This window comes from Cupressus sempervirens, chromosome 1 (genome assembly GCF_028749045.1).
Source record: "Cupressus sempervirens isolate cs-2001-9-10 chromosome 1, ASM2874904v1, whole genome shotgun sequence".
Lineage (NCBI taxonomy): Eukaryota > Viridiplantae > Streptophyta > Pinopsida > Cupressales > Cupressaceae > Cupressus > Cupressus sempervirens.
The window spans coordinates 172879481-172886696 of NC_143118.1; the positions used below are offsets into that span (position 1 = coordinate 172879481).

The 7216-nt window shown below is 34.7% G+C and overlaps 1 pseudogene; it reads left to right on the forward strand.

Annotated features, from left to right (window-relative positions):
• Positions 1-1485: 1485 nt before the first annotated feature.
• On the forward strand, positions 1486-5642 carry LOC149576688 (AP-1 complex subunit mu-2-like; annotated as a pseudogene).
• The last annotated feature ends 1574 nt before the right edge of the window (positions 5643-7216 follow it).

Consider the following 7216-nt stretch of genomic DNA (forward strand, 5'->3'; position numbering starts at 1 on the left):
TTACATGATGTGATAGGCTATTAAAGCCCCTAAATGATGTAAAATGCACTCAAAGTGCAAGATCTTGTAAAATTGCCAACATTGGCAACATAAGCCAACTTAGGCTTGAATGGGGTTAGTTAAGGTTATAGGTGTGTGAAGAGTGTTTTAAAAGGTCTTTTAGAGTCATTTAGGAATGACATTATAGTTTTCATAAGTTTTTAGCCGAGAAAAGGTCACAAAAGATAATCAAAGGTAATGATGTTTAAAAAGTTATAAAAACTGTCTATTTGCTGTCATAAGACAGTTAGAAGAGCAGTTGGCATCCAAGGGGGATTTAGTTCAGTTCTATGAGTTAGTTAGATGGGAAAATTTTTAGAAAATAAATGTCTTTATAAGACACAAGGGCACAAGTTGAAGAGAGGTGTATGTAACAAGAAAATAAATAAATCAAAGAAATCTGTTATTCACTGTCACAGTGACAGTTTCCTAATTGCAAGATTCGACTTGGTAATCCAATAAAGTTCTTTATATTCAAGATTTATTTTTGTTGCTCCTTGAAAATATTTTCATGATTTTTTAACTCTTGGCAAGGACTTTGTAAGTTATTTAAAAAAAAAAAAAACTATCTTTGAAATCTCTGTTGTCACAGGGAACGTGACTGATTGTCATAGTTTTGTAGTCATTAATGGAGACAAGCCTCTCCCACTTTCTGTGAATGGATTGTAACTTTTGGGAGAGGCACTTAAGTGTATGAATATTTAGTTTTTATGATTTTAATGCAGGAGGATGCAAGTGACAGTGAACAAAGAAAAGAACAACAGGGTGACTGTTGTACCAAACAGTGAAGGTGCATTTGCAAGTTACCACATGGTGAATATGAGCAAATGGAGGTTAGAATGGATAAATGTGTGTTGAAAACATTTTAGGGAGTATGTTTAAAGGTGTTTGAGCCAATAGAAAGGTTTTATGAGTTGATTTAGGGTCTTTTCTAGGAAGCCCTAGGCTAGAAACCCTTAAAGGGAGGGTTTGATGAAAAGGTGTCTAGAAAAGCATGGAGGGTCAAAAAAATTGTGGAATCCTATCATTTATTAGATGCCTTAAGAGTTTTTCAAGGTTTTGAGAGTTGGGTGTGTGTGCAAAGCATAGTTTCTTTGTTAGGCAAGGGCTAATTAGGCCTAATTGGTGTAGTGTTAGGCAAGGGCTAATTAGGCCTAATTGTTGTAGTGATAGCCATAGAAAGGTGCAACAGTCACAGGTTGAGAAAATTATATTTCCAAAGTTTGAAGAAAACCATAAATTGTATTTGAAAAGGTGACTAAGTCACTAGGTTGTTTGGGGAGTTAGAGAGAAAAATGCAATTTGCTGCAGGATAGGGCTACTAGACAGGCCTAGAAGGGCTAAAGTAGGAAATGGTGAAAGATGGGTTGTTAGAAGCTGGTGAAGAGTTGAGGCATGGTAGATAGGCCATGATAAGATGGTCTAAGGTGTTAGGGTCAATGAGAGATGTCGGAGTTGGATTTTGGTATGATGGAGGTACTAGGTACACTAGGTGACCTAGAAGGAAATTGATACAATAAGAGATTGTTGTAACGAGGTAGGAAGTGAATTCGTGGATATGGTGTGTGGAAGAGATCTACTAAGTCAGGGACTTCTTATTGATCCTTGATTTGAACTCTACTTCCTTGAGTGGATTCCAAGACGTTGTTGAATCCTCGAGTTGAATAGGGTTCCTTAAGGGGATATTAGAAGGCTCTACATCAATGTAACTTCCAGTCCTTGATTTGAAGATTCTTTAGTTAGTTTGTGTCCACTTTCTTTAAAACTGGTAATAAAACCATTTTTAGAGGAATAAAATTCTTACATGGATCTATCGATAAGAACTCTTTTAAAACTGTGGAAAGAACACAAGAAACTATAGTTTCTGTTGACTGATCTGTGCTATGTGCATCATGAAGTTAAAAATTGCAATGTTGTACAAAGAAGCTTCTCAGATATGGAATATTTACATAGAGGTATGCAAATTACTTAAAATTTAAAGACGTTTAGGTGGCCAATGTCACATATTACATTGTCTCGTATGAATATATTCATTAAAATGTACCGCCCTCTCTTATATCTTGTCTCTTATAAGGCTAAATTGGCCATGTGTGAGGATGGTTTCAACATATGTGTTTTGACGAGTTTTTTGATGGAATTACATGGACAGGGTGATCCCACGTTACAAAATCCAATACTCTATGACAATGGGGTGACTTACATGTTCATTCAGCATAACAATATCTACCTTATGGTAGCATCAAGATAGAACTCTAATGCAGCTAGCTTACTATTATTCACATGTCAACTTTAGGTTCAGTTTTGGATTGTCACGTGTGTTATTTCTGCAGGTATTCAAGCACTATTTTGAAGAGCTACAAGAAGAGTCTTTGAGAGACAATTTTGTCGTTGTTGTGAGTGTACACATCTATTTTTAATCTAAGCCATAGAGGGTCGAGGGTTCAAAATTCCTTGTAATGAATTATTTGAGAATATTTTATCACCAACTTAAAATTTAAAATATGTGTATATCATTTCACCACTTTTATTTCCCATTGTGCAATATGAACTACTAGATAAAATAATGGATTTCGGGTACCCTCAATATACAAAGGCAAAGATTCTTAGTGAATTCATCAAAATGGATGATTACGGGATGGAAGTCACTCAGCGACCTCCAATGGCTGTTAGAAATGCAGTTTCCTGGCGAAGTGAAGGAATTCAATACAAAAAAAATGAGATTGAAGGCTAATCCAAATTTAACTTTGTGCTTTGCTTGAATATGGCTATTGATATTTAACTAATTTTGTGCTTTTAATTTGTTATTAAAGGTCTTTTTGGATGTAGTAGAAAGTGTAAATATTCTTGTGAGTAGCGATGGGCAAATAGTACGATCTGATGTGGTTGGAGCGTTGAAGATGAGAGCGTACTTGAGGTAATTTTTTCCTACCCCATGCATAATCTTATTATTGAGTTCTTTTAGAAATAAAACTAATAGACTACAGAGAGGAAACATGGAACTGTTTCCCATAATCTCTGCTAAGTTGAAACACTGTAAACTCCAGCTAGGTTCATGGAGAACATTATAATGTTACTGCACACCTATTTTCTTAAATACGTACCCTACTTGTGGAACGCCTTGAAATAGTACAAACCCCATTTTCTAAGCTGAAAGGACCATGTATGCTTATACACAGCTAAATGAATAGGCATATATTATGAGAACGGATTGGCGCATGAGAGTTCAAATAATAAACATCTTGTGTTTATTTTTACATGGTAGAATTATGAATTACCATCAGACAAAGAATCTACAAATTGTCCAACTTTTATAAGTACAAATATTATGTTCATATTCATTGTTAAGATTTAATAAATAAAAATTTTTTGGTCACGAGACAACCAACTTCATTGTTGGATACTTGCATTTCAACAGATTACATGCTTCAGCGAGAATAAAACAAATATAGAAGAATAATGAACTGTGGTGGATGATTGAACAGAGTCCAATTTCTTGGAGAGTTTAGAGTGATAGATTAAAAGTCAAATTATAATGACCAAATGTTGAAGTTTAGATTATGTTGCACTGGGTCCCATACCCAGACCAGGTCCAATTCGTACAATTTGTAGGCCTTCCCCGGGTCTGTAATAGATGTATCTGGAATAATTTGGTCAAGACACTTGTGCCCTTGCCATATCAAGGCTGAAGCTGGATCCCCACAACCGATCTTGGAAATAAAACAGTATGAAAAATTACAAAAAAAGAATAAAATACTGATATGTATATATCTTTAGATGTTTTATATAATTATTGAGTGTTGTAAGTAGTTTGACCACTAACGATTTCTTTGTTTTATACATATGCCATAAGTATTAAACCTTTATAACTTTTGATTTAATATTTGGCATTGAATTATTGATTGTGTTTAATGGTTAATTTAGCTTGTTTTGTGCAAAATTTGGCTGTTTCTAATTTTTATTTATTTATAATGTATTTTTAGCATGACTGCTGAAATGTTACATAGCTAGCTGTTAATGACAAGTGTATTTTGATTCACTTTTTTTTAGCGGAATGCCAGAATGCAAACTTGGACTCAATGATAGGGTGCTACTAGAAGCTCAAGGAAAAGCGTCAAAGGGTAAAGCAATTGATTTGGATGACATCAAGTTTCATCAGTATGTAATCAAGCTCATTTTCTCATTCAATTCCTTAAACTGTCAATTTTATCTTATATTAAAGTGCTTGCAAATTCATTTGATGTTGTACTTGGTCTTTTTTTTCCCTTGAAAAGGCATATGTTGATTTCTATTTCTTTTTTCAGGTGCGTTCGTCTTGCTCGTTTTGAAAATGATAGAACTATATCCTTCATACCTCATGATGAGACTTTTGATCTTATGAACTATAGACTTAGCACACAGGTTTGTTCATATATTCAAGAGAATGCAGTTGTTGTCAAATCTTTGAAGTTCTGTTATGAAGGATATCCTTCTAAAGTAGGTTTCATATCATATGTTTTTATTACTTTGCAGGTAAAGCCATTGATATGGGTTGAAGCTCAAGTAGAAAAGCATTCAAGAAGCCGGGTAGAATATTTGGTGAGAGCGCACATCCAATACAAAGATCGCAGGTTTCAAATTATCTCTCTGGCTTATGTATGCCTATTTTAGATTTGATTTATCTGTTGTTTAGATAGATCTTTCTAACATGTTAGCTTCAAGGAATGGTTTAAGTATGACTGATATTTCTATGTATTTGCTAATTTGTCTCATGGTTTTCTTTAACTTTGCAATACAGCAACAAATGTTGAAATTGAATTGCCAGTACCAGGTGATGCATCTACACCTCATGTATGCACATCAATGGGTACTTCTACATACTCCCTAGAGAGGGATGCTTTGCTTTGGAAAATAAAATCATTTCTTGGTGGGAAGGTATCTTGCAGCTTTCATTGGTTTTCTTGTTCAAAGATGGTTAATAGTACCATGGTTTTGGACCCTGATGTTTTAGTTTCTTGATTGACTTATTATGTGGGTTTTGATTCATGAATACATATTGAGGGCTGAATTTAGCCTTTCTAGCATAACTGCTAAAGAAGCAACCCCAGAAAAGCGGGCGCCTATTCGTGTCAAATTTGACATACCATATTTTACTATATCAGGAATTCAGGTCATTTCTTAACTTCAGTTTACAAATGTAGATTATTGCTTTTGCGAGTATCATTAGCTCATTACCATGATTTATAACTTATCTAAAATTTGAGTCGTTTCGGGTCATTTTGGACTGACTCCATAAAAGTCATCACAGTGTTGGACCCTTTTGTGTGTTCACTTCTATATTTCTGATGAGAACAAGCTCATTGCTTATATTTATATTGGCCTCAGTGAAAATCATTATGCTTTTTAAATATTTAGCTCTACAAGTAAATTGATGCATTGAATAAATGGTTGAGAATTTACATTTTGTTCATTTAGATTTAGGCTGCTACTTTATAACAACTTTCTTTTGTTGCAATTCTTTACTGCAGGTCAGGTATCTGAAAATCATTGAAAAGAGTGGATATCAAGCATTGCCATGGGTGAGGTACATTACAACGGCAGGTGAATATGAACTCAAAATGATCTAGACTAGTGATAACTAAGAAATGTTGTAAACAAGAGAGAATGTGGTATTTGATCATTCTAATGGCTTATTAAGTTGTTTTCAATTTCTAAATGAAGGATCAAGCAGAAGGATGTTATTTGACTATCCACCTAACAGTTGTGTCTTGTTAAAATCATTCAAGCAACGTTAATTAAATAAAAAATGATGAGATCAATACGCACATCTCAAAAAATTATGATGCTGCTTTACTGGCATTAATATCCAGAGATATTTTTGATCCAATTACATATATCAATGTATTCAATCTAATGCCACATCATTGCAATCTTTCTTCATAATATTTGTTTTCATTCAACCTTCCCAATTTTACTGGCTTTTGCTTCCATGGTTTCACTACTATATTTGTATTTGTATAATCGGTTTCACTACATGATATTATAGTGCACAAAATATATATTGCACATTCCTAGTCCACCATAGCCAGAAAAGTGTGTGCATGTTCAAGAGATTATTTCTATCATAGTTTATCCTTATAAGAAAGCTTTTGAAAAGAGAAATGTAAGGAATCAATTTTAGCAAAATTTTCAGTACTCAATGATTTAAGCAACATAAGTATGACATATTAAGGCCTGAGAAGGAGTGAGGCAAAGGGAGGAGACAAGGGAGGTGAAGCTTCCAGCTACATCATTCTCAACTACCTCCAACATCAAACAAAATCAAACCTCTTAAACCCTGCATAACTTCATTTGGTCACATCTTATATTTGAGTAGGATGGTGTCTTATTGGTGCTCCTTCCATTATTTCATGATATATTATTATCAGGCCATCCAATTGGCTATAAGACAAAGATGATTCTTGAACAATCGAATTAGCAATATGGTCGATCTACATTGCATTTGGACACTTGGTTTGAGGTTCATCTCATCAATTCCCATTCATCACAGGATATTTATCTGATTAGACCTCGATAGAAAACATTGAGATTTCCCGAGCCCCAAGTCCAAATCGTGCAGGCTTCAATCTCCACATATCATAAAGCCTGTATATAGAGCTGAGCATTCTCACACCATCCGAGAGCTGATGCAAGTGAAGCTTCCAGCTATGGGATGCTCAACTCTATATACAAGCTTTATGATGTGTGGAGATTGAAACCTACACGATTTGGGCTTGGGGCTTGGAAAATCTCAATGTTTTCTATCGAGGTCTAATCAAATAAAGATCCTGTGATGAATGGGAATTGATGAGATGAACCTCAAACCAAGTGTCCAAATGCAATGCGGATCAACCCTATTGCTAATTCAATTGTTCAAGAATCATCTTTGTCCTATAGCCGATTGGATGGCCTGATAATGATATCTCATGAAATAATCAAGGGAGCACCAATGAGACACCATCCTGCTCAAATATAAGATGTGACCAAATGAAGTTATGAAGGGTTTAAGAGGTCTATTTTTTTTTAACGTAGCTGGAAGCCAACAATTTTTTTTTAATGTTTTACTCTGCCACTGTCACAATTGTGACGGGAGAGCGGTAGTGGCATCACTATGTTCCATCGCATCTCATCGCAATTGCGACACAAAAAAGATGAATTACGA